The 11299-nt window shown below is 45.5% G+C and overlaps 1 long non-coding RNA gene across 3 annotated transcripts; it reads right to left on the bottom strand.

Moving 5' to 3' along the window:
* Positions 1–6744: 6744 nt before the first annotated feature.
* On the bottom strand, positions 6745–9899 carry LOC112877582. Of its 3 annotated transcripts, none has more exons than XR_003225522.1 (6): positions 9737–9899; positions 9252–9646; positions 8903–9161; positions 7528–7624; positions 7077–7167; positions 6745–6978 (listed from the first exon to the last, which is right to left on the bottom strand). It is a non-coding gene; the product is annotated as an uncharacterized LOC112877582 (long non-coding RNA). The 3 variants fall into 3 exon arrangements; XR_003225523.1 differs by having other exon boundaries at positions 8903–9165; positions 9252–9639; XR_003225521.1 differs by having other exon boundaries at positions 8903–9165; positions 9737–9898.
* Between the last annotated feature and the right edge of the window lie 1400 nt (positions 9900–11299).

Below are 11299 nucleotides of genomic sequence, written 5' to 3'. Positions count from 1 at the left end.
GGTAAGGCGGAAGTGCTAAGCCGTGCCACGTTTTTCCTCGTGGGGTCAAAATGCGGTGCTCAGTGAGCTGATAACGGGTTGACCCAAGTGGGGCCCCAGTTCCCGTTCGCGGGGTTCCGGCATGGGTCAGCTAGTTACCGACTCCAGATTCTTGACGATCAATCCGTATAGTTATCAGGTCCGTTCGACCGGTCCTAACGGTTCGTTGCCTTTCTTCGAAGAAAAACCACAGATCATGCTCTAGTCAAGACTCGGATGCGGGTCAGGATGCCCATGGTGTGCGCGTCTGGGTGCTAGCCGCTAGTGGGCCCATCTGTCTCCACCCCTCACTCTGGTGGTGCCCTGGGGCGGTTGTGAATTCATCAGCGGGCCAACCTTCGAACCCTTAGACCTTAATGGGCTATCAAGGCATTTTCAGCCCGTATCCCCTCTTACCTGCGAGGGCTTTTGGCCCCTTTACCGCCGGGCACATCCCCCGAGGGGTCGGGCCTGGGCGCGGCGTGCGCACCTCCCGATAGGACGGGGCGACGCGATGTGGCGAACACGGCCATTACGACGGTCGTGGGAGTCGAGGCGGCAGTTCGCCTTCCATCCCCCTGCCTATAAATGGGGTTCTCGCCCCCGCCTCTCCCCCCCCCCCCCGTTACCGCGCCACTCCATCTTCCTGCCCTCTTCATCTCTCCGCTGCTGAAACCCAAGTCGTTTCCCCTTTGCGCCCTTCCCCCTGCGAGAGCTCTCGAGCACTTACCGCCACCCAGCAACGGTGCTGTGGTTCTGCTAAGATGCGAGTCAAGCACGTCTGGGGTGTCTCGTCGCGCGCGGGCTTCTCTGCCCGTAATCCGTTGCAAGGTAGTTTCTCTTACCTGGCCGTGTGGAGGTGCCAGTGCCGCATGACGGCTACGTCGTCTCCTTCGCGCGCTTTCACGAGCGCGGGCTTGCGTTGCCCCTCATCCCTTCTTCTGGGGGCTCCTTCATCACTATCAGATCGAGCTGCAACACCTCAACCTGAATGGGATTTAGCACATCGCGGCCTTCATCGCGCTATGCGAGGGATACCTGGGGATGGAACCCCTCTTCAAGCTCTGGAGGTATTTCATCGCCGGACAGGAGCATCAAGATATTCGATGGCCATATTTGAGTCTTCTCAAGAAGGGGTCGATGGTCTACTGAATAGGTCGTTGATGTTGATGCAAGTATAAAAGAAATCATGGCTACAGCAGCTGGCTTCATTAATTCTTTTAACGAGTTCATGCATGACATGGAAACTTGTACAAAAATTATATTGTTTTGTGCAAAATCTCTGTATGCAAAGAAATTGTATCATGTCCAGAGTTTCAGATCGTGACTATGACTATTGAGCCGTTTCTTTTGCTGTGTTAGCATTAGTTAAAAACCTGTGTAGATGATGAACCAAGACGAGAGCGAGTTAGGGTGCAACCAGCAATCCTGTCGTGTATTTGTTCTTTGTCACTAATCCAACTTAAGATATACTCTCTCTGTCCTTAAAAAACTGTTCTTTTAAAAAATTTCAGACACGTTACTCAATCTAAGAAATAACCTTATTGCTCCTAATTACTATAGTAATTGTGATTAAAATTGTGTTGTTTATTTAATTTTCTAGATTCCCAATAAATGCATATGCATTGGAACTATAAAAGTAAGATCCACTAAACATTTGATTGGTTCTATGCAATTTTTCTTGGTACTTGGCACTGTTTTAATTAGATAGATCTTAATATAGGCTAAACAAATACTTTTTGTGGGATAAATTTTAAAGGCTAAAATAATAATTTTTTTGACGGAGGGAGTAGAAGCCGGATCATGAGCAGGGTAGTGCTTCCTACGGAGGCGAATCCAAGGTGGAGAAATTAAATCACAGGCTAGAAAAGTTATTTTTGAGTTTTTTTTTCATCATGGCATATATATGTATATTGCGGTTGTATTACAACTCGATCTATCTCTAACATATTAAATTAGGAAATTAAATATGATTCTAATTAGTGGGCGGATGAAAATTCCCCTAATTAGTGCGCGGGGCCAGTTGGCTTGCAAGAAGCTTGACGCTACACTAGCCTTCTAGAAACCCCCGCGCGCACTCTGCCTGGGCACAAAACCCAGCAGCCCGATCCAATGGCTCTTGTCTGTTCCCGCGCCATCCGGCGGCCAAAGATGGTCCGGTGCCACATACGGACGGCAGAGATCCACCCCGCGTGGCGGGAATGCTTCGCGGTGTGGGGCCGACGGCGTGCAGATATTTCCGGGCCGGATGGGTCGACGCGCGGCGGAGAGGCGGAGCAGGCGCTCCTGCCACCGCGCGCGGCGTGCACTCCCGGCGGGAGCGTGGGCCCCGAGGTGTGGTCCCGGGCTGTCATCGGCTGCGTAGAGGCAAGAGCCGCGTGACGGGAACCTTGGGTCCGGATAAGACGGCCCCTGCCTGCATTGAGTATTAACGGGCGTGACGTCACGCCCGGGCCGCGTGGGCGTGCCCAGTCCCGTGAGGGGCGCATGCGGCGACGCTCACGGCGTTAGCCGGGGACGTGCGGGTTTACGGCCGTGCCCCGCCTGAGTGGGCCTTCCTGACACGGTTTTGTTTAGCTGCTAGCCTGCAGCGATTTTTTTTAAAAAAGGGGATAAAAAATTAAAATTCGAAAAATAGGAGCCGGATGGGAAAAATTAGAAAATTGGGTACCCCCGCCCTTTGATCGGGCTGGAGGCGTGGGGCCGGGGACCTCCCGCCCACCCATCGGGCGGGAGGTTTCAAAAAAATTTCCAGGGGCCTTTTCGCGAATAAGAAAAATTTCTTATTCGCGAAAAGGCCCCTGAAGCAGGCTTCCCGCCCGTCCAGTGGGCGGGAGGTCCCCTGGTTATGGTTTCTGTTATATTTTCTTAGAAGTTATGGTTTTTGTTATATTTTCTTAGAATTTATATTTCACAAACAATTTGAAATTCAGACTTTTTTCAAATACAAGATTTATTCGCCTTACTCTTATGTATGCATATAAAATTTATTCAATATTACGAAGAAGATTACGGTATCTAAAACTCGTACGAAGATGGTTAAACGATATCGTTTTGCAACATAGAATCAAAATATTACGATAGTACAATACATGAAGCCATTAAAAATAAAATAATATGATAACAAACATTACAAATATTACTAATACATCAATCCAAATATTCTGTCTTTAGTCAATGCGGCAAATATTACAAATACACATCCAGGTCTGATACAATCTCAACGTGGCAAATATTACATATGAGCAAACAACGTTCAAATAAAATTACAACTAAGGGCCATTTGGTAGAGCTCCAACTGATCCTGATTCTCTGTGGGAGCTGATTCTCTAAGAGAAGTGATTCTGTGGCTGAACGTGATTCTCTTTGATTCTCTAGCATAAACTCTTAAAATCAGGATGGAAAATCACTTCATAGAATCAGGAGAAGCTACTTTTTCCAGCTCCCAGCCTCTTAGTTCATTTCAGAGAATCACTCCACAGAATCAGCAGAGAATCACTTCTCTCTGAAAAACTGTTTGGCAGAGCTCTTGCTGGATTCAGCAGAGAATCAGCTCTGGGAGCTCTGCCAAATTGGCCCTAAATGATGCCTGATGACGTACTAGCACTCGATCGGCGACATCTCCCACTCCTTGATGCAACCGGAGGTCTTCCATCTGTAGCATCACCTGTAGGCCCAGCTTCAGTAGAACTAGGGCCAGCATCATTGTTTGGACAACGTTTATACGTGTGTCCAATCTGATTACATGCACTGCAGCGCTGTATCCTCGGACGGAGCTCTGACTCATCCATATCATTACGAATACACCGTGTCTGACGGCGCCCTCTCTTAACCCGTGATGATCTTGAGTCTGGAATATATATATAACAGGATTCGCTGTCTCAGTGAACGATCCAACCAAACGAAACCCATAGATCTCATACTGCCAGGTGCTGGCAATTGTCTCCTTTCTGAAGTAATGGGAAACATATATATCGACAGGATGTCGAATATCCGTACAAGCAGCCATTACATGAGAACAAGGTAAGTGCAGCAACTTTAACCTCATGCATGAGCAACAACAAGTTCCATCAACTTGAGAATGCACTCCTTTACAGGAGTTTGACGTCGCATGCCACGTCGCGCTCTGTCTTTAGGAGATACCTCAAACTTGAGCTCGTGTGTACCACGTTGCCGTACGTGGTGTAGCCGGGCGCTTTCTGCCTTCTTAGTCATATATTCTGTTATCATTTTCCCAAAATATCTGTCAGAATCTTACATGAATACCTGATTTTTAGTGAACCGCTCGCTAAAGTAATCGGTACACCCGCGGACCATGAATTCCACAAGTGCAACCAGTGGAAGCCCACGAACACCTCGCAGCACCCAATTGTAAACCTCGGCGAAGTTGGTGGTCATTATACCGTACCTTACACCATCGGTATCGTAAAGTAACGTCCACTTCTCCTTGGGTTCATTCTCAATCCATTCAGAAAAGATTTTCACCGCTGACCCAGACCTTCTACGAGTACGTGCAGTATCTGTTGGCAAAAGACACAAAGCCTCTGCTTCATCCTGTGCAGTTATGTTTTTTGATGCGTCCTCGGCTCTTTTGTTCCCGGTCAGTTCATCAAGTTTCTGCCACTGCTTGTTAAATTTTTGCTGATTCGTTTCCTTGTATAGCCTCTTGAACATATCCATAAGGTGCTTGTTCTTAATTTGCCTAAAAAAATTTGCACCGATATGTCTCATGCACCACATACTGCGAACATCACACCACTTGGGCGGCTCTCCGATCTCCACACACCCCTGCTGCAAATCTAGTATTGCCCTCAGTATGCCGGCGTGACGATCATGAATCAGGCAGACATCTTCTCTATCCCGAACGACTGCAAGCTTAACCCGTTCCAGGAACCAATACCAACTGTCGGTGTTCTCACTCTCAATAAAAGCAAAAGCAACAGGAAGCAATTGATTGTTTCCATCCACTCCAATAGCTGTCAGCATTTGCAATCTATACTTTCCTGTGAGAAGGTGCCGTCGATGCACAGGAGAGCCCGGCAGTGATGGAATGCGTTAATGCATGGACCCAAGCTGAAAAACACCCGCTGCAATGTGTAGGGCGGACCTTCTCCTCTGTCTAGAGTTTCCAGGTCATAATAGCTTTCTGGATTTCTCTGGCATAGGACGGCCAGCAATCGAGGAACATTATCATATGCAGCCTTCGAACGTACCAAACCTAATCTCCAACACCTTTTATTTTGCACTCCACGTCTTGTTGTACGAGATGGTATACTTGTACTTTCCTAAATATACCTGATAATAGATTTTGGTTCATATGACAAGTTCTCTACTATCGTCCCGTACATCTCATGTGCGATGTATTGCGACGTGAGGTTGCGATGGGTCTTCTGCACCCTAGGCAAATGACAAGTGTACTGAGTGACAATGGAGCATTCCCAATAATCTTTTCATTTACCCTTATACGCATGCACCCGCCACGGACAGCCCTCCTTCACACATACCACATCGTACTTACGAGATTTGCACTCGACTGTTTTAAACTCTCGCATAAGAGAGAGAGACCAGCACTTAACAGCTTCCTTCACCTCTTCAATTGAGTGGTACCTCGCACCCTGGATAATTTCATTCTCCCTGCAATCCGAAGGCCAGCTAGATCCGTCATCTACGACAAGATGACTGAAGTCGTTGCTTACCCGTTCTTCAGGCACATCATCGTCATCATCAAACGAATCGGCATTCATTGCTTCGTCCAATTCACGCTCTTCGTCTTGCAGCTGTTCAACAATGAAGGGTATGTTCTCCCCCTCATCAGCCACGCATTGAGGTGCTGCGGTGCCACCTGCCTCAATGTTTGCCTCCTCAACTTCTTCATCAATATTTTCATCCCCCGGAGCAGCTTCAATGTTTATCAAAGGGTTCTGGTGCACACTGACAAGAAGTACCAGTGGCCATTGCCAATGACTTGCATTTTGCAAATAAGTTAACCAGTCCTCATTGCTTGGAAGTGGCATCAGTTCCCAGATCAAAGCGTGAGTGGTACGATTTATGATGCATTGAACACTCACAGTGTGTGTCTCCTGATTAATCCTGAACACTCATAGCCGGGGAAACCTCCCGCCCGAACAAAGGGCGGGATGCCCCTCAGGACAACATACCGCCCTTTGGTTGGGCGGGATGCCCCCGCAGGGCCCCGCAGGGACCTCGCAAATAAGAAATTCGCGAAGAGACCCTCGAGGAACCTCCCGACCGTTGGATGGGCGGGAGGGAACCTCCCGCCCGATCAGCGGGCGGGAGGTACCCATTTTCCAAAATATTCCCCACCGGCACACATTTTCCCAATTTTATTTTTTTATCCCTTTTTTGAAAAAAAGTAGCCTGCAGCGGCAGATGTGGTGGTCGGACGCTGCACGCAAGCCTCCCTCCCTTGTCCTTTGTCAATTATACGTGGCTAACGTACGGCCGGCCGTAAATTATGCCGGTCGTCGGCCGCTTCGTTTTTAAAGAAACAAATCTGTAGAATTACCTTTTCTTATCTAGTAAAATCCTAATAGACCAGGAGAAAAAAAGTTAGCATCGGTCACAGCTATTTTTAGCTATTTTTTCCACCAAAATCAGAAACGCACCACCGTGGCACCCCCTCCTAATTTGCTTGCTTCTAAACGTTTCAACAGGTGCAACGACAAAGCAACTTTTGATACGTCATAAGCAAAGTTATGAAAAAACTGAAAGCAAATTAGAATATTGACAAAGTTTCACCCCATCTAAATTCCAAACATTCACAAAGTTTCAAAACTACAACCAAGTCAAGATTGCCTCAACTGTTGTACTGACCCACACAAAAGATTGGAGCTATTACAACTACTACCAAGCTACACATGAATAGAATCGAGGTTGAGCTGCAACTATAAAGTGCTGCCAATGACGGTCTGATGAACTTTCAGGCCACCAAACACCAAGCTATAAGAAAAAAAAAGGAAACTCTGTGTTTCATTATGGATCAAAAGTTGAAAACTCTAAACTCTGGACATACACAAAACAAATGGTAGTAGTCTTACATATGTAGAGCATGTTATAGTGCTGATCCGCTGAGGAAACTTGCAGGCAGAAAAGAAAGGCACATCAAGTTCTAAACACCCTTTTGCGGTACTGAAACGAGGAAAGGAAACATGAATTAGTGAAAGGATAGCAAGCGTAGTTAGTATCAGGAGTATATCATCAAGACTGAATACTTCTGGAAACAAACGTTGCTTATTCTTTTTTTTAAAAAAAAGGAAGTGCTGCTTGTTCTATATGACCTAATGAAGTACATCGTTTAGCTAATTCATGACCATATTTATGCCTAATTTGGAAACATATTATTGCCTAAATTTCTGCCCACATTATTTCCTAATTCAGAACCATATTATTGCCTAAAACAACGTGCATAATTTGCCTAATCTAAACAACAATATTGCCAATGAAAGTAAATATTTAGGCAAAAAAGGTAAGGAATGCACTTGCTCTCACCACATATGTACTTATTTACTTGATCTGGCTCATCCTGCACATGGCATCTGCTTCATGTTTTGCACTTGATCTCCCCCATGCTAGATAACTTAGGAACCTGCAATGTAAGAAAAAGAAAATATAGAGCAATTAGATAAGAAAGAAAGCTGTAAAAAATTGCCTCATGATTTGCACTGTTTTGCTGTGACCTTACCACAATATTGCTTGATCAGAGTACATTTACTTGCATGTTCTCACAGCTATTATTACTTTCTTACTGCCTCATAGCTATTATTATATTCTCACCGCTTAATGGAGTTCAATAACTAACCAGATGCACCTGCATGCATATCATATTGGTGGTATCTCAATGATAATCCCTGATACCCCACCTAATCCAGTTGCTGTTAGTCGTGCAACTACACCAAACATAAACAACCCACTAAAATCAAAAGTTAAAGGGCACAAAAAAAGGAAAATATGCTAGCTAAGGGATGAATGTCCAAGCAAAGAGGAAGAAAAAAGTGTAGGATTTGTAAGTCAACCAAGTCACAGCACTCCAAAATATACAGAGAAATAAGAAAAGGGACTTTTGATTCAAAAAACTTGTGTTTATTAATCTATTGGAACCTAATATATTTGGCCTGTGATGGTAATGATATAAAAACCTTAGTTCCACACAAAAAGAGAGTCTGGCACATAAGATATATGAAATACTCAAAAAATTGCTTGACCTAAACATTTAAAAGGCTATCTGAATAGTATTTAAATGCCTACTAAAATATGTGAAAATGTTTCTGATAATGCTAGTAGAAAGTTTGTGAATCGCAGGCATCCAACATGTAGTTTTGCACTTGCTTAGTCAAGCCACCATGCTGGATTACAGAAATTGCAAGTGAAAAATGAAAACAATAATTTCACTCACAGGTACAAAGGCTACCAAATTGAATGTGCTAGGGACGAGTGGTAACAGGAATGCTTATTGCTCGGCTATGGGGCAGCCACACACAAGGAGTGGATTGCTCTGTGTTTCATTTGACCTCTCTCCCTCCCTTTCAGTTCCGTCATGAAAAATAATGGAGTTTCCATCCAATCCATTCATTCATTCTGACTGACGTATAAAAGTACCTACCTTATCATGCGTGAAATGGCTACTGTCAGCCTATCTATGTTCCTTCTCTATCATCAGTCAGTCGACATCTATGTCAATTGCTACCTTGTTGAATTTTTCCCTAACAATTACTACCATATCTTGCACATATATGAACAATACATGGACATACAACAGGTTTCAAACATATTGGAATCAATCAATCGATGGATGGTACCAGCTCTAGGCAATTTAGCAAGACATGCTACTTTCAGTATGCATGGATGATGCACAACGATTGCATACCAGAGGGTAGGGGATGGCCAGGGGCCCTGCTGGGTTGAGGAACACGATGCACGGTGTAGATAGCGATGCCCAAAATGGCGGAGACCAGCAGCACAGTGTGCAGGGGCATGTAGAACAGTACCAGCCCGTAGGACCACCCAAAGGTCTTGCTCATGTCGGAGGCCATGGCCACTGGCCAGGTAGTTGAGAGCTTCCTGGGAGATCACCATGGATGACTTGAGCGCCAAGGAGTAGGCTGAGAAGTTGAAGTTTGGCTTCTCTGTCTACCAAAAAAACAGTAAAATGACCATCCAAAACCAAATCGATTCTGAACACGAAAACAACAACTCTTGCACACACGATTTCTCACCTCCAGTGCATTCGTTTTTCCACCACCACTAACTAATCCTGGCAACGGATCGTGGGGAAATTGAAGAAGAGGCTTGGGATGCATAGGCTGCATCAGGTTATGGCTCCGCTCCAATACCTAACATCCAGACCTAGCCGCCGGCCGCCACATCAAGGAGGCATGTTCCCCATCCCGACTCACACATATGACCGCTGCCGTATCATCCGTGGGATGCGCCACCCGTCTCGATTGGTCTCCTTAGGCGTCCGCATCTCCGGCAGTCCGGCTCCGGCGCGCCCTCGCCGCACCAGCCTTTCCGTGCAGTCCTCAACGGAAGCCACTGCTGCCACGATTCGCCATGAAGGACGAGCAACGCGAGCAGCCGCCACCCGCGCTCGTGGACTCCATGCTGGTAACTAGAAAAAATTCCCCAAAATCAGTTTTCTTCGCAACAAAAAAGAAGGAAGAAATCGATAAAATCCATGGAAACAATGGGGCAATATCACCTCCGCGCGTGCCCCCTCGCCTCTTGACCTCTGATCTATGCTTCCAACCACGCGAAGTCGCCGGATCTGAGGGCGACGAAGAAGGATTGCGAGAATGCGAGTGAGAGAGGAGAGAGAGAGAGAAAGGGGAAGAGGCAAAATGGACGGGCGTGACCTCTGCAGTTTGAGGAACTAGTTTTTCTGGCTGGTGGGACCGGGAAGCTGGTGTCTAGTGACATGTCCGCGGTCATTGGATGGTGGATGGATGGAAGATGCAGCGGCCGTACGGACGCACATACTTAGGGCCTGTTTGGATCCAAGGGTAAATGGCAAAAGGGCAAATGGCAAAATTTTTGCTCCCGTCACATCAGATATTTGGATACTAATTAGAAGTATTAAATATAGTTTAATTAAAAAACTAATTACATAGATGAGGACTAAATGACGAGACGAATCTATTAAGCCTAATTAATCCATAATTAGCAAAATTACGGTAGAATTTGCCCTTTTGCACTTTGGGGTGTTTGGATCCAAAAGTGCAAAAAAAGTGCAAAAGAGCAAAAGTTTTGCACTTTCTCTTTCTCTTTCCCTTGGATCCAAACAGGCACTTACTGCCAGCTCCTGCGAAGTCATTACCTTTTCTATTAGGGTCCCGTTTAGATCACTTCAAACTTCCAAATTTTTACACTCTCTCCATCACATCAATTTTAGGACACATGCATGGAGCAGTAAATTTATATAAAAAAATAACTAATTGCACAGTTTAATTGTACATCACGAGACGAATCTTTTAAGCCTAGTTAGACCATGATTAGATAAAATTTGTCAAATACAAACGAAAACGCTACAGTAGCAAAAAGTTCCAAATGTTATAAAATGTTGCGATCTAAACGAGGCTAGAACGTTATGCGCGCTTTGCACGCCCTAGTATGAGTTTTATTCGGTGCCTCTCAAATCTTTCAGAATCTATGATGTACGATTTCAAAAGTAGGACAACTTGGATATGTAAAAATGCAAAGAAATAATAAAAGGGGGTAAGCAGGCAAAGTTAGCTAGGGACACAGATTCATAGCAAACGTCTCGGGCAAATAGTTTATTTAGCAGCACCGGTAGTAACATATCATAACATCGTCGATATATCTGACTGCGGGACTCTACAGCCTATGGGTTTCTTTCTAGCCATATGTTATATATCCTGATAAGCATTCATAACTACCAAAATTTTAGCCTGTACCTTGAAATATCTATCCAAATAAGCTTGAAGAGTACTAATAAAGCAGACTCAGGTCATAAGTCATGTAGTAGACTATAACTGTGGATATGAGGTTAGACCAACCTCTGTAAGTTATCATCGCTGTTAGTGGGGCTACATGATATCATGGTCACCGGTCTGTGGAGGGAGGCATAATATGGCACACAACACAATGCGCTAGTAGGCCCTTCACTCCTGCTCGTGACACGGCGTGCAGCACAACGCACTGCCTGGACCTCCCCTCCAGCTCCACGATACAGCTGTCAGTGTTTTACCGCCACGCCCACCGAGTGATACCCCCGAGGTGGTGAGTTTGTAGGTAGGGTGTCGCC

This window comes from Panicum hallii, chromosome 9, assembly GCF_002211085.1.
Source record: "Panicum hallii strain FIL2 chromosome 9, PHallii_v3.1, whole genome shotgun sequence".
NCBI classification, from domain to species: Eukaryota; Viridiplantae; Streptophyta; class Magnoliopsida; order Poales; family Poaceae; genus Panicum; species Panicum hallii.
Note: the sequence above shows the minus strand (reverse complement) of the source record. Positions and strands in the feature narration are given on the sequence as shown.